Here is a 16642-nt window from a genome sequence, read left to right on the forward strand (position 1 = left end):
AACACCCAAAAAACAAATAATCCAGTGAAGAAATAGGAAAAAGACATGAAGAGACACTTCTCCAAGGAAGACATCCAAAGGGCCGACACATGAAAAAATGCCCAACAAAACTCATCATCAGGGAAATACAGATCAAAACCACAATGAGATACCACCTTAAACCTGTCAGAATGGCTAACATTAACAACTCAGGGAACAACAGATGTTGGTGAGGATGCGGAGAAAGAGGATCTCTTTCGCATTGTTGGTGGGAATGCAAACTGGTGCAGCCACTCTGGAAAACAGTATGGAGGTTCCTCAAAAAAGTAAAAATAGAACTACCCTACGACCCAGCAATTGCACTACTAGGCATTTATTCAAGGGATACAGGTGTGCTGTTTTGAAGGGACACATGCACCCCAATGTTTACAGCAGCACTATCAACAATAGCCAAAGTATGGAAAGAGCCCAAATGTCCATCAATGGATGAATGGATAAAGAAGATGTGGTATATATATACAACAGAGTATTACTCGGCAATCAAAAAGAATGAAATCTTGCCATTTGCAACTATGTGGATGGAACTGGAGGGTATTATGCTAAGTGAAATTAGTCAGAGAAAGACAAAAATCATATGACTTCACTCATGTGAGGACTTTAGGAGACAAAACAGTGAACATAAGGGGAGGGAAACAAAAATAATATAAAAACAGGGAGGGGGACAAAACAGAAGAGACTCATAAATATGGAGAACAAACTGAGGGTCACTGGAGGGGCTGTGGGAGGGGGGGATGGGCTAAATGGGTAAGGGGCATTAAGGAATATACTCCTGAAATCATTGTTGCACTATATGCTAACTAATTTGGATGTAAATTAAAAAAAAAAAACATAAAAAATTAAAATTAAAAAAAATAAAAAATTAAGAGAATCCCTTTCTGCAGAGATAAAAGAACTAAAATCTATTCAGGTCAAAATTAAAAATGCTATATCCAAGATGCAAACCCGAAAGGATGCCATGACAGCGAGGATAGATGAGCCAGAGGGGCAAATTAGTGACAGAGAATATGAAATTATGGAAAACAATGAAGCTGAAAAGAAGAGGGAAACAAAATTCAAGGATCACAAAGGCAGACTTAAGGAACTCATAGGAATCTCAGAAAATGAGAGAAAAAAAAGGGCAGAAGGCTTATTCAAACAAACTATAGCTGAAAACTTCCCTAATCTGAGGAAGGATCAGACATCAAAATTGAAGCACAGAGTACTCCCATTAAATTCTTCAAAAGCTGACCATTGCCAGGACATATCATAGTCAAATTCACAAAATACATAGGCAAGGAAAGAATCCTGAAATCAGCAAGGCAAAAAAGCCCTTAACCTACAAGGGAAGACAGATCAGGTTCACAGCAGATCCGTCCACAGTAACTTGGCAGGCCAGAAAGGAGTGGCAGGATGTATTCAATGTTCTGAATAGGAAAAATATGCAGCCAAGAATTCTTCGTCCAGCAAGGCTGACATTCAGAATAGAAGAGACAAAGGGTTTCCCAGACAAACAAAAACTAAAGGAGTTTGTGACCATTAAATCAGCCTTGAAAGAAATTTTAAGGGGAGACTCTTCAAGTGGAGAGAAAAAAAAAAAACCCAAAGCAGCAAAGACTAGAAAGAACCAGAAAACATCATCAGAAACACCAAATCTACAGGTAACACAATGGCACTAATTCATATCTTTCAATAATCACTTTGCATGTAAATAGACTAAATGCTCCGATCAAAAGACACAGGGTGTCAGAATGGATTAAAAAAAAACAAGTTCTATCTGTATGCTGCCTATGAGAAACTAAATTTAGACCTGAGGATGCCTGCAGACTGAAAGTGAGGGAATGGAGAACCATCTAGCTTAATGGGCACCAAAAGAAAGCTGGAATATGGCCAACTAATCTTTGACAAAGCAGAAAAGAGCACCCAATGGAAAAAAGACAGTCTCTTTAGCAAATGGTGTTGGGAGAACTGGACAGCAACATGCAGTAGAATGAAATTAGACCACTTTCTTACACCATTGACAAAAACAAACTCAAAATGGATGAAAGACCTAAATGTGAGACAGGAAACCATCAAAACCCTAGAGGAGAAAGCAGGCAACCACCTCTTTGACCTGAGCTGCAGCAATTTCTTTCTTTTTTTTTTTTTTTTTTTTTTTTTTGGGACAGAGAGAGACAGAGCATGAACGGGGGAGGGGCAGAGAGAGAGGGAGACACAGAATCGGAAACAGGCTCCAGGCTCCGAGCCATCAGCCCAGAGCCCAACGCGGGGCTCGAACTCACGGACCGCGAGATCGTGACCTGGCTGAAGTCGGACGCTTAACCGACTGCGCCACCCAGGCGCCCCAGCAATTTCTTACTCGACACATCTCCAAAGGCAAGGGAATTAAAAGCAAAAATGAACTATTGGGACCTCAACAAGATGAAAAGTTTCTGCACTGCAAAGGAAACAATCAAGAAAACTAAAAGGCAACTCACAGAATAGGAAAAGATATTTGCAAATTACATATCGGATAAAGGGCTAGTATCTGAAATATATAAAGAACTTACCAAACTCAACACCCAAAAACCAAATAATCCAGTGAAGAAATGGACAGAAGACATGAATAGACACTTTTCCAAAAAAGACATCCAGATGGCCAACAGACACATAAAAAGATGCTCAACGTCACTCATCAGGGAAATACAAATCAAAGTCATAGGGAGATACCACCTTACACCAGTCAGAGTGGCTACAATGAACAAAGCAGGAAACTACAGATGCTGGCAAGGGTGTGGAGAAATGGGAACCCTCTTGTACTGTTTGTGGGAATGCAAATTGGTGCAGTCATTCTGGAAAACAATGTGGATTTTCCTCAAAAAATTAAAAATAGACCTACCCTATGACCCAGCAATAGCACTACTAGGCATTTACCCAAGGGATACAGGAATGCTGATGCATAGGGGCACATGTACACCAATGTTTATAGAAGCGCTTTCAACAATAGCCAAATTATGGAAAGAGACTAAATGTCCATCAACTGATGAATGGATAAAGAAGATGTGGTTTATATATACAATAGAATACTACTTGTCAATGAGAAAGAATGAAATCATGCCATTTGCAGCAATGTGGATGGAACTGGAAGGTATTATGCTGAGTGAAATAAGTCAGTCAGAGAGGGACAGATATCATAAGTTTTCACTCATATGTGGATCTTGAGAAACTTAACAGAAGTCCATGGGGGAAAGGCAGGGGGGAAAAAACAGTTACAAACAGAGAGGGAGGGAGGCAAACCACAAGAGACTCTTAAATATAGAGAACATACTGAGGGTGGATGGGGGCAGTGGGACACAGGAGAAAATGGGTGATGGGCACTGAGAAGAGCACTTGTTAGGATAAGCACTGGGTGTTGTATGTAAGCCAATTTGACAATAAATTATATTTTAAAAAAAGAAAACTGGAGTAACCATACTTCTATCAGACAAACTAGATTTTAAAAGAAAGACTGCAACAAGAGATGAAGAGGAGCATTATATCATAATTAAGGGGTCTATCCATCAAGAAGATCTAACTATTGTAAATATTTATGCCCCCAACTTAGAACACCCAAATATAAAAATCAATGAATAACAAGCATAAAGAAACTCATTGATAATGATACAATAAGGGAGATTAACATTCCTCTTATAGCAATGGACACATCATCTAAGCAGAAAATCAACAAGGAAACAATGGTTTTGAATGACACACTGGACCAGATGAACTTAACAGATATATTCAGAACATTTCATCCTAAAGCAGTAGAATATGCATTCTTTTTGAGTACACATGGAACATGCTCCAGAAAAGACCACTTATTGGGACACATCTGTCCTCAACAAGTACAAAAAGATCAAGGTCATACTATGCATATTTTCAGATCACAACTCTATGAAACTTGAAGTCAACCACAGAAAACAATTTGGAAAGCCCTCAAAAACATGAAGGTTAAAGAACATCCTACTAAAGAATGAATGGGTTACCAGGAAGTTAAAGAAGAAATTTTAAAAATGAATGAAATCCAATAAACATGAAAACAAGACAGCACAAACCCTTTGGGATGCTGCAAAAGCAGTCCTAGAGGGAAATATATTGAAATTCAGGCCTATCTCAAGAAGCAAAAAAGGTCCCAAATACACAACCTAACCTTACACCTTAAGGAGCTAGAAAAGGAACAGCAAATAAAGCCTAAAACCAGCAGAAGGGAAATAATAAAGATTAGAGCAGAAATAAATGGCATGGAAACAAACAAAAAAACAAAAAAACCAGTAGAACAAATCATGAAACTTAAATGAACAAAATTGATAAACCCCTAGCCAGACTTCTCAAAAAGAAGAGAGGACCCAAAGTATAAATGAGAGGGAAGATCACAACCAATACCATAGAAATACAAACATTTATAAGAGACTACTATGAAAATTTACATGCCAACAAACTGGGCTATCTGGGAGAAATGGACAAATTCCTAGAAACTCACAAACTCCCAAAACTGAAACAGAAAGAAATAGAAAATCTTAAGAGACTCATAACCAGCAAGGAAATGGAATCAGTAATCAAAACCTCCCAGCAAACAAGGCATCCTAGACCAGATGGCTTCCCATGTTCTACCAGACATTTAAAGAAGAGTGGAGGTTCCTCAAAAAATTAAAAATAGATCTACCCTATGACCCAGCAATAGCACTGCTAGGAATTTATCCTAGGGATACAGGAGTGCTGATACACAGGGGCACTTGTACTCCAATGTTTATAGCAGCACTTTCAACAGTAGCCAAATTATGGAAAGAGCCTAAATGTCCATCAATTGACGAATGGATAAAGAAATTGTGGTTTATATACACAATGGAATACTACGTGGCAATGAGAAAAAATGAAATATGGCCTTTTGTAGCAACGTGGATGGAACTGGAGAGTGTTATGCTAAGTGAAATAAGCCATACAGAGAAAGACAGATACCATATGTGTTCACTCTTAGTGGATCCTGAGAAATGTAACAAAAACCCATGGGGGAGGGGAAGGAATAAAAAAAAAAAAAAGAGGTTAGAGTGGGAGAGAGCCAAAGCATAAGAAAAAACTGAGAACAAACTGAGGGTTGATGGGGGGTGGGAGGGAGGGCAGAGTGGGTGATGGGTATTGAGGAGGGCACCTTTTGGGATGAGCACTGTGTGTTGTATGGAAACCAATTTGACAGTAAATTTCATATATTAAAAAATAAAAAATAAAAAAAACATTAAAAAATTTAAAAATTTTTAAATAAAAACTTGTAACAAAAAAATGAAGGAAAAAAGAAATTTAAATATATTTTGTTTAATGCCATCCAAACAATTTCTATTGTAGGTAAAATATATGACAGAGAGATTAACCTGTCTATATCATGCTAGCTGCTATCACCAGGGTATACATTTCTGATTCTCAAGCCTCTTTCTACTCTGCTAGGGGTTCTGTCCATACATCTGTAATGTTACATTCTTTAATCTCTGAGTATAAATTTAGAAGTGTCTGAAATTTTACCAGTTTCCTGAATCAATTTAATTTGCCGCTACTGTATGTGTTTCTGTATATATATGTGTATGTATAAATATATAGATCAAATATTTACAAATGATTCCTATAATCCTTTGACTGCATTCATTTGAAGTTTATATGTAATGCAAAAAAAATTTATATTCCAGATCACTAAAACATTCAATAATTTGTTTTAATCCAATTGTAACTTATAAGTTGTACCTTATAAGTTACACCAAAAGTATTCCAAAACAAGAGGGGGACTTTGAGTGGCCAAATTAGAAGAAACAAGGCAAAACTATTCTTCTTCCAAGCTTTCTAGGTAAAGAAACATTTTGATGTGGGAAATTGGATGTCAGTGTGTACCAGAGATACTACATGCACAGTTGCTTTTTTTGGAATATAAGTCCTGGTGCCCTGTGTTATAAGAGTTTTCATAACCAGAAAGGACCTTCTAATAGAATACCTCAAACTGAGTGCAACCTGTGTTAAACAATCTAATGCAATTAAACATGAGGGTATAAGCTTCAGGAGCAATGAGCAAGAGGAAGGATGAAAATTGAGACAATTCTGGATTCAACTGGAAATAAACCAAGCCAGTAAACAGAGGACAGCTCCCTCTGTGATAATAAATAATATGGCATTATTAAAAGGCCACTAACGCAAACTCTCAAAGTTATCTTAAGCAACATCTTACCTAATCTTTGGGGAGCATGGTAAGTGAAAGTGAGTGAAGCTCTGCTTACAAGCACATAGAGTTATCCATAGAAGTTTAGAAGTATTATCTTGTATTATAAAGCCATCTAGCACAAGGAAATATGGAATTTGCAAGGGAAATGAGTCCCTTTTTAAAAGATTATTTAGATATCTTAAAATATCTCTTCTATTGCTGATTTTTCCATTTCTTCATGATGTACATTGATAAAAATCTTGTGTCCTCCTGACTGCCTACCATAAAGTACAGCAATTAGGAAGAGAATAGAGTGGAGAGTCATCCTGTCACTCCAAATCACTTAGATGTGTCTCTGGCTTTACCTCCTCCTTTCTTTAGGATTAAAGCTTTAAGGGCTGACTGGCTATCAGTCCTTCATTAGAACATAGACATGAAAGGTAAGAGAAGCAATTTTCCATAGTACAGCTATTAGAAAAGAAGAAATATAGGGGCGCCTGGGTGGCTCAGTCGGTTAAGCGGCCAACTTCGGCTCAGGTCATGATCTCGTGGTCCGTGAGTTCGAGCCCCGCGTCAGGCTCTGTGCTGACAGCTCAGAGCCTGGAGCCTGTTTCAGATTCTGTGTCTCCCTCTCTCTGACCCTCCCCCATTCATGCTCTGTCTCTCTCTGTCTCAAAAATAAATAAACGTTAAAAAAAATTAAAAAAAAAGAAAAGAGGAAATATAGAGAGACTGAAATATACAAATGAGATGATCTGCTTGGGCTGAAAAAAAAAAACAAAAACAGGACCTAAGGAGCTCAAGAACTCATATAACAGTATAGGCAGACTACCACCAGCTTAAAATCATTACTTCAAGATTCCTCTAGGGCTGGGGATCAAAAAACTGAGGTCTAGTCTGCTGCTATTACTTACTACAAAACATTCAATATTTGCGTTATTTATTCTATTGTGGATCAAAGGGGAAAAAACCCTAAAATTTATTGAATGCCTACTTTCTATGTTTCACTTTCCCTATAACAATCTTGCACATAAAAAATTATCCATACTTTAAATACAAAATTGAGGGTCAGAGAAATTAAAAAAAAAAAAAAAACTTAGTCAAATCCACACAACTGGTAAGCAGCAAAGCAGCATTGAAATCAGACCCCACAAACACAAAAGCCCAGGTGTCATCTATCCCTCAGGCTACACAATACAAAATTCTGACACCCAGAGAGCACACATCCAATGCTGGTTTCCCTTACCTTCTTTCCTCTAAAAGTCAGTTCATGTCTCTTCTTTTAGATAAACATAGGTAGGTGGGTAGATAGGTAGATATGTAGGTAGGCAGGCAGATGATAAGTGATAGATAGATAGATAGATAGATAGATAGATAGATAGATAGAGATAAGAGAGAGATTATTGAATTTTTTAAATGTTAACATCTTCTCAATACCTCACTTAGCAGTGTCTTTCCCTTTTGTCAAGAGGGCTTTAATAAAACCATTCAACCCTTCTTCCTCATATTCTCAAGATGACTTTTATCAGCTCTGATGTTGTTGAACTGCTTCTCTGGCTGGATGTCTTAAAAGCCAATCAACCAATAAACAAAATCGCATTTCATTCAAATTAATTTATTCCAAGTAGCAATAAAACATGCATTACAGCCTGTAATTGTTTCCAATTGGTGCAATTCCATTGGCTGGATCAGGGTTAATGTTGCCTCTCAAAGCACACCACATAAACTCCAGTTTTGAATATTTGGAGTAGGGGAATACCTGAGAGCTTTATTTTCCAGCAATGTTACTGTCTAGTTCCTACTGCTCTTTTCTTCCAAATCCTTCCTCACTTCTCCTAACACCTTTCCAACAAGTTTTGTCAGGCTCAGCTAGCCGAGCCTATGGGAATAAATGTTTTAGCTCCACCTATGTGTGACAAAATACTCACATTTCTACAGCACTCCTTCAACAAGTAATCCGAGAATGTGGGATAGGCTGATCAGCAATCCCTCTCTGATTAGTTTGGTGGCAGAATCCAGATGATCCAGATAATGTGGGTGTTGTCAATGCAACACCAGAGTCACTCGTTCATTCATTCATTCATTGGAAGGAAGTTAATAACTACTTAGTTGACAGACACTATACTTGGTACTAAAGTTACAAATATGAGAAAGACACTGTCCCTGTCCTTTAGGAGTTTACATGTTCACTGAGGAGACTAACATATGAGAAAGCAATAGACATGAATATTGTAGCAAGTGCTATAAATGACTTACCAAGGAACTGTGTTTGCAGTGAAGTGATAAGCTCATTAAAAGTGAAGAAAAAGGATTCAAAGAAATCTTAAAAGGAGAACTTTGCAGTGGGTCTCCAGAAAGGGCCAGGGGTTACTCAGGATTGCTTGGGAAGACTAATCCAGGCATATATAAATATGAAGTCTGTGGAAGATCTAAAATAAAAAAGACCATGGTGAGCTTAGGAAATGTGAAAATAATTCCACATAGTTAATACACAGGTTGTACATGGCAACACAGCAAGAAATGATGCTAGAAGGATAAGCAGAGGCTGGATCACAATGAACCTTATAAGCCTTGGTAAGAATTTTTGTCCTCATGTATAAGCAATGAAGAATCATCAAAGGCCTTTTTAAAAAATCACATGATCATATATTCATTTCAGAAAAATTTTTTTGTGGCAGAGAAGCAAGACTGGAAATGTGAGGATCAATCTGGAAACTACTATGATAATCCAGGTAAAAGATGACAGAGGTTACTTGGTGTGCATAAGAGGGGTTACCGCGAGATCATGACCTGAGCCGAAGTCGGATGCTTAACCGACTGAGCCACCCAGTGCCCCTGTGTTGCTTGACTTTTATAAATGATATGTATATGTCCTTTTAAATAAAATATCGATTAAAAATAACATCTAAAACAACTCATGTTTACACTTACAAAAGTACAAAGTATACACAGAAAAGTTTGGAGCCAACTATAGAATAAGAGAGAAATGGAACATAGAAGGAATTTTTAAGAAGCGTTATGGTGGACTCATAATTTAACCCCTTAACGTACTTTAAGAGACCTAGCAGGTATTAGAATTGCTTTTTAATAATTTTTGTTTGTTATACTCTGCTTCTGGAAAACTCTACTATACACTTGTGAAAGAATGGCAATGAAAAAAAAAGACAAATAATGTCTTGATATTAGGATGAAAAGAATACACTGTGACTTCACACGTACCCCAAGGCATTTTGCGAACCGCCACCATAGAAAATTTTAGCAAGCACTTGAAAACACGGAATTTTATTCTTGGTTGATAGGTTTTGAATAAGCTTTCTAGGCCTTGGATCCTCTAGGTAAGAAAAGTGAGGAAATTTTGGAATACAAAGCCAAACTCTGGACAAAACTAATATTGACTGCCTATCATTTTCCAGGTTTAGGAAAAGCTAAAACTCTCATTTTATTGGGTTTCAGCTGATTTTCTTAATCTCAGAGCTCACCTTTCAGAGCTTTCCAGCCCTAAACATTAATTGCTTCACAATTTTCCAAGGAGCGAAAAATCCACAGGACTAGCTTATTTATTGGCGTAAGGAATCAAGGCTGCTGTTTTAACACTAACAAATTCCATTACAATTCTTTAAAAGATCTGTTTGTTGTTAGCTTACTATGTGCAGATGGTGGTAAAGGGCTTTACATAGATTATTCCATTTAATAATCACGTTGACCTTGAGAATTAAGTATTATTAGTCTTTATTTTATAATTGATGAAACTTTTAAACTGTTTTGTCTCTGTTTTAGGAGTTTGATGAGTGGAAAGAGAAAAGGACAGTATAAAAGAGACTCAGTGACTACCTTCAACAGAATTTCATAGCTGAAAAGGACAATGAAGATCAGCTGGATCAATAGCTCTAAACCTTCTGCTGTTTTTGTTGTTCTAGAACCATTTAAGACTCTCTCTCTCAAATGCCGTCCCCATCAAAAAACATGCACATCCCTACCTACACATCATTGTTTCCTGTAATTTCAGGGACCCTGAAAAGTCCATTCCTAGATATTGCCAAGTTAGAGACCCCATGATAATTCCTTTGTTTTTTGTTTGGGGAAAGTAAATCCCAATCTCATACAACTAATAAGTATCAACTGTTTAATCAGAACAAAGTGCAGACCATATCCCAGCCCAGGGCTTTTTCTACCATAGTCTTTCTTTTTGGAAATAGACCAAAGAAAAATGAATTTTTGTAGGTATTGACTGAAGTTAAAAGAGAATTCAACATGGGAGTCCAGATTTTTAAGTAGTCTCAATATTTTTTTCTTTTCATATATCTGCATATTACATATACATGCAAGCCTGCTAGTACAATGAGTCAATTTACTATCATAAATAAAACTCACACCAACACATAAGCATAAAAACTACTGTGCAAACCATCAGTACATACAATGCATTGTTTCAACACAAATATACCACAGAATAATAGCAACTATTTTTAAAATTAATTTTAATTATGAAATAATAAAAAATACATTTTTCCTTTAAAAATTAGAATACTTGTGCATAAACCTAGTCTCCCCTGACCTTCATCTCAGATCAACCCCTTCCCTCCCTTCCCCAGGGATAACCACTGGATAGCTGAATTTGATTCCCTCCAGATACCTTAAAATACTTTTACACACATAAACAGAGATAAAAAGAAAATATATAACATTTAGTGTGTGTGTTTTATATAAAAGATGTTATACTGTATTTATTATTTTTCATTATACATTTTTCACTGAATATTTGGAGATGTTGATTTATATAAATCTAGTTTGTTCTTTTAACTTGTCAAATAGAATTCCATGATATGGATATGCTAAATTTTAATTTAGCCATTCATCTATTGGTGGGCATCTAAGTTGTTTGGAGTTTTTTAGTATTACAAACAATGCTGCAATAAATATCTTGCCCTTGTCTCCTTGTCCACGCTTGTGTATTCCTTAGGGTGGAGTCCTAGAAATGAAATTACTTGCACAAAGGGTGTATGCAATTGAATTTTAAATTTAATAGATATTGCCAAATCAACCTCTAAGTAACTACCAATTTACATTCCTATTAGAGGTTCCCTTTTCCCAACTCTGGGCCAAAACTTTATATTATCAACTTTAGAAGTTTTATCAATATTTTAGGTAAATAATAGCATCTATCATCATTTTAATTTGCATTTTCCTGAATACCAGCGAGTTAGTGCCTTTTCTAAATTTTATTGTGTTGTTAGGTTTTTTCTTTTTTTTTTTCTTTGCCATTACCATCAACTGTTAGGTATAAATAAAGGAAATAAGTCATCCTAAACATAGGGAAGTACTGAATAGTTACTATTCACGAAGCTTGACCATAGATGAACATTTATTTAACACTTCACCAATTTCTTCCACCACCCACGCCCAGCTCCCACTTCTGGCAACCACCAATATGCTCTTTGTGTCTATGAGCTTGGCATTCATTCATTCATTCATTCATTCATTTATATCTACACATAGCATTTGTCTTTCTCTATATGACTTATTTCACTTGCATAATGCCTCTAGGTTCCCTCCATGTTGTCAAAATGGTACAATTTCACTCCTTTTTTCTTTCTGAAGTTTTGTTTTTTGTTTGTTTGGGTTTTTAAATGTTTATTTATGTATTTTGAGAGAAAGAGAGAGAACGGGCAGGGGAGGGGCAGAGACAGACGGACAGAGAGAACCCCAAGCAGGCTCCATGCTCAGCACAAGCCCAATGCAGGGCTCAATCTCACGACAGCAGGATCACAACCTGAGCCAAAATCAAGAACTAGATGCTTAGCCAACTGAGTCACACAGGTCCCTCTCTTTCTCAAATTTTTATTTAAATTCCAGTTAGTCACCATACAGTGTAATATTAGTTTCAGGTGTAGAATTTAGCAACTCATCACTTATATACAACACCTGGTGCTCATCATAACAAGTACCTTCTTTAATAACCATCCCCTCACAGCACCTCCCCTCCAAGAACCCTCATTGGTCTCTATCGTTAAGAGTCTGTTTCTTGGTTGCCTCCTTTTTTTGCCCCATGTTCATGTTTTATTTCTTAAATTCCACATATGAGTAAAATCATATGGTATTTGTCTTTTTCTGACTTATTTGGCTTAGCATAATATGCTCTAGTTTCATCCACATCATTGCAAATGGCAAGATTTCATTCTTTTTGATGGCTGAATAATATTACATGGTGTGTGTGTGTGTGTGTGTGTGTGTGTGTGTGTGTGTGTGTGTACACATATCAGAACTTATCAAATTTATATACCAGTTCTATTTTTTGGTGGAGTCTTCTGGTTTTCTTTATAGAGTATCAGGTCATCTGCAAATAGAAGTTTGACTTCTTCCCTGCTGATTTGGATGCCTTTTATTTCTTTTTGTTGTCTGATTGCTGAGACTAGGACTTCCAACACTACATTAAATAACAGTAGTGAGAGTGGACATCCCTGTACAGGAAAAACTCTCAGCTTTTCCCCATTGAGGATGACATTAGCTGTGGGTCTTTCATATATGGTCTTTATTATGTTTAGGTATATTCCCTCTATCCATACTTTATTGAAGGTTTTTATCAAGAATTGCTGGTGTATTTTGTCAAATGCTTTTTCTGCATCTATTGGGAAGATCATATGGTTCTTATCCTTTCTTTTATTAATGTGGTGTATCATGTTGATTGATTTGCAAGTATTAAGCCAGCCCTGCAGCCCAGGAATAAAGCCCACTTGATCATGGTGAATAATTCTTTTAATGTACTGCTGAATTTGATTTGTTAGTATCTTGTTGAGAATTTTTGCATCCATTTTTATCAGGGATATTGGCCTGTAATTGTCCTCTTTAGTGGGATCTTTGTCTGGTTTTGGAATCAAGGTAATGCCAGCCTCAGAGAATGGGTTTGGAAGTTTTCCTTCCATTTCTACTTTTTGGAACAGTTTGAGAAGAATAGGTATTATAACTCTTCTTTAAATGTCTGGTAGAATTCCCCTGGGAACCATTTGGCCCTGGACTTTTGTTTGTTGGTAGATTTTTTATTACTGATTCAATTTCTTTGCTGATTATTGGTCTGTCCAAATTTTCTATTTGTTCCTGTTTCAGTTTGGGTAGTTTATACGTTTCTAGGAATTTATCCATTCCATCCAGATTGCCCAATTTGTTGGCATATAATTTTTCATAATATTCTATTATAATTGTATTTCTGTGGTATTGGTTGTGATCTCTCCTCTCTCATTTGTGATTCTATTATTTGGGTCCTTTCTCTTCTTTTTGATAAGTCTGGCTAGGGGGTTATCAATTTTATTAATTCTTTCAAAGAACCAGCTCCTGGTTTCATTGATATGCTCTACTGTGGGTTTTTGTTTGTTTGTTTTGTATGTTTGGTTTTTCTGGTTTCTGTATCATTTATTTCTGCTCTAATCTTTATTATTTCCCTTCTTCTGCTAGCTTAAGGCTTTGTTGTCCTTTCTCTAGCTCCTTTAGGTAAGGTTAGGTTTTGTATTTGAGACTTTCCTTGCTTCTTGAGGTAGACCTATATTGCGATATACTTCCCTCTTATGATCACTTTTGCTTCATCCCAAAGGTTTTGAACCATCATGTTTTCCTTTTCATTTCTTTCCATGTATTTGCTTCTTTAATTTCCTGGTTGACCCATTCATTCTTTAGTAGCATATTGTTTAACCTCCATGTATTTATAGACCATAAATGGTCTTTCTAAATTTTTCTCTTGGTTGACTTCATGTTTCATAGCATTGCGGCCAGAAAATATGCATGGTATAATATCAATCTTTTTGTACTTGTTGAAGCCTGATTTGTGACCTAGTATGTGGTTTATTCTGGAGAAAGTCCCATGTGCACTCAAAAGTAACGTGTAATCTGCTGCTTTAGGATGAAATGTTCTGAATATCTGTTAAGTTCATCTGGTCCATAGGAGCACCTCGGTAGCTCAGTCAGTTAAGTGTCTGACTCTTGATTTTGGCTCAGATCATGATCTCACGATTGTGAGACTGAGCCCCACATCAAGATTCTCAAGATTCTGAGATTCTCTCCCCACCCCCTTCTCCCTCTGCCTCTCTCTCCCCCAATCTCTCAAAAACAAACAAAAAAATCCACGTGGTCCAGTGTGTCATTCAAAGCCATTGTCTCCATGTTGGTTTTCTGCTTAGATGATCTGTCCATTGATGTAAATGGGGTTTTAAAGTCCCCCATTATTATGGTATTATTATCAATGAGTTCCTTTATGTTTGTTATTAATTGTTTTATGTATTTGGGTGCTTCCAAGTAGAGGGCATACATATTTACAATTGTTAGATCTTCTTATTGGATAGTGCCCTTTATTATGATAGAGTGCCCTTCTTCAACCCTTATTATATCTTGGTTTAAAGTCTAGCTTGTCTATTTAAGTATGGCTACTCTGGCTTTCTTTTGACATCCATTTGCATAATAAATGTTTCTCTGTCCCCTCGCTTTCAATCTGCAGGTGTCTTTAGGCCTAAAATGAGTCTCTTGTAGGCAGCATATAGAGAGGTTTTGGGTTTTTTTTAATCCATTCTTATAGTCTATGTCTTTTGGAACGTTTAGTCCAATTATATTCAGAGTGATTATTGATAGATATGAATTTAATGCCATTGTATTACTTGTTTTGTCATTGTTTCTGGAGATTTTCTCTGTTCCTTTCCAGTTTTTGTCACTTTTGTACTTTCCTTCTCCCTCAGAATCCTCTTTAGTATTTCTTGCAGGGCTGATTCAGTGTCATGAACTCCTTTAGTTTTTGTTTGTCTGGGAAACTCTTTAACTCTCCTTCTATAATGATGATAGCATTGATGGATAAAGTATTCTTGGCTGCATATTTTTTCCATTCAGCATGTTCAATATTTCATGCCCCTCCCTTCTGGCTTGTCAAATTTCTGTGGAGAGATCTGCAGCTAGCTGTATGGTTCTTCCCTTGTAAGTTAGGGACTTCTTTTGCCTTGCTGCTTTTAGGATTTTTTCTTTATCACTATATTTTACAAATTTAACTACAATGTGTCTTGGTATTGGTCTGCTTTTTTTTTTAACTTTGATGGGAATTTTATGTGCCTCCTGGATTTGGATGTCTATTTCTTTCCCCAGGTTAAGGAAGTTTTTAGCCATTATTTCCTCAAATAAACCTTTTTCCCCCTTTTCTTTCTCTTCTTCTTCTGGGACTCCTATTATAAGAATGTTATTAGGTCTGATGCAGTCACTGAGTTCCTAACTGTACTCTTGTGATCCATAATTTTTCCTTCTCTGTTTTGTTTAGCTTCATTATTGTCCATAATTCTATCTTCTTTATCACTTATTTGTTCCTCTGCTGCTTCTATCCTTGTGGTCATTACATCCAGTCGGTTTTGAATCTCAGTTATTCTACCTGATTGTTTTTTAGCTCTTTTACCATCAGGGTCTCCCTGATGTCTTCCATGCTTTTCTCAAGCCCAGTGAGTATCCTTATGATTATTGCTTTAAATTCTCCAGCAGGCAAATTACTTATATCTGTTTTGATTATATTTCTCACCACAAGCTTTTCTTTTCTTTCTTTTTGAGTGAATTCCTCCATCTTGGCATTTTGTCTAGATCTCTGTCTTCTTCTGTGTATTAGGAAAGCCTGTTATGTTTCCTGTTCCTGAGAGTAATGGTTTCATGAAGAGGTCACTTACTGTCCAGGGCATAGCACTTCAGTGAGTGTCTCTGGTGTGTGCTGTGTGTACTCTGCTGCTGTGTTTTGGTTGCTCTACCCCTCAGGTGAGTCATCTGTAGAGGTTCTCCTTGCTTACAGTGGGCAGTATTTGGACCTTGGCCAGAGTGTAGTGAGTTTGAACAGACGTGCTCTGGTCTGTTTGTTAAGTGAGACCTGATACTAATTCCACTAGAACTGAAGCCTTGCAGAATGCTATGGTCAATAGACATGGTGCATGCAGAGGTTTCTGCTGGTTTTCTGGGGAAGGGGCCTGCTGCCCTCATGCATAGGAACACTTGCCCAAGAAAAGCAGTACCAGCAGAACTCAGGGGGGTGGGGCTCAGTGTAAGCAGGTTAAGCAGCCTGTGTTGGCACTGTGATGTTTACTGAAGTTAGTTTATCCTGAGGTGTGGGGGAGGCAAATGACACCAGAAACTTCCTTTTTTTCCCAGAGACAGGACTCACTGCTTACTGTTCTCAAGGAAGCACTCCCAGAAGAGCAAATAATTTCTCCTCACACATCCCAGGCATTTTTCAGATCACTGTTTTCACGCTGTCTTGGGTTGTCTGCCTGCCTGGAGCAGCACAGTGCACTTCAGGCTCTATCCTAGCCATACCTGCTGACTTTTTAAAGGTCCAAACTTTAGGGACCTGGTGTGGTGGGGGCCTGTACTGGTCTTCTGTCTTCTGGGGGAGGGTCTCAATGCACTGGGATTGATGGGGGTTTGACTGAGAAGGGC

At 37.2% G+C, this 16642-nt stretch overlaps 1 long non-coding RNA gene across 2 annotated transcripts in view; it reads right to left on the minus strand.

Moving 5' to 3' along the window:
• Window positions 1–7950: 7950 nt before the first annotated feature.
• Window positions 7951–16642, minus strand: part of LOC131503920 (uncharacterized) — a 102991-nt gene continuing 94299 nt past the window's right edge. For both annotated transcript variants that reach the window (XR_009257695.1, XR_009257697.1), the window contains one exon: window positions 7951–8637. This is a non-coding gene — a long non-coding RNA (uncharacterized LOC131503920). The remainder of the gene's footprint in view (window positions 8638–16642) is intronic.

The sequence above is a fragment of the Neofelis nebulosa genome, chromosome 2 (genome assembly GCF_028018385.1).
Source record: "Neofelis nebulosa isolate mNeoNeb1 chromosome 2, mNeoNeb1.pri, whole genome shotgun sequence".
Lineage (NCBI taxonomy): Eukaryota > Metazoa > Chordata > Mammalia > Carnivora > Felidae > Neofelis > Neofelis nebulosa.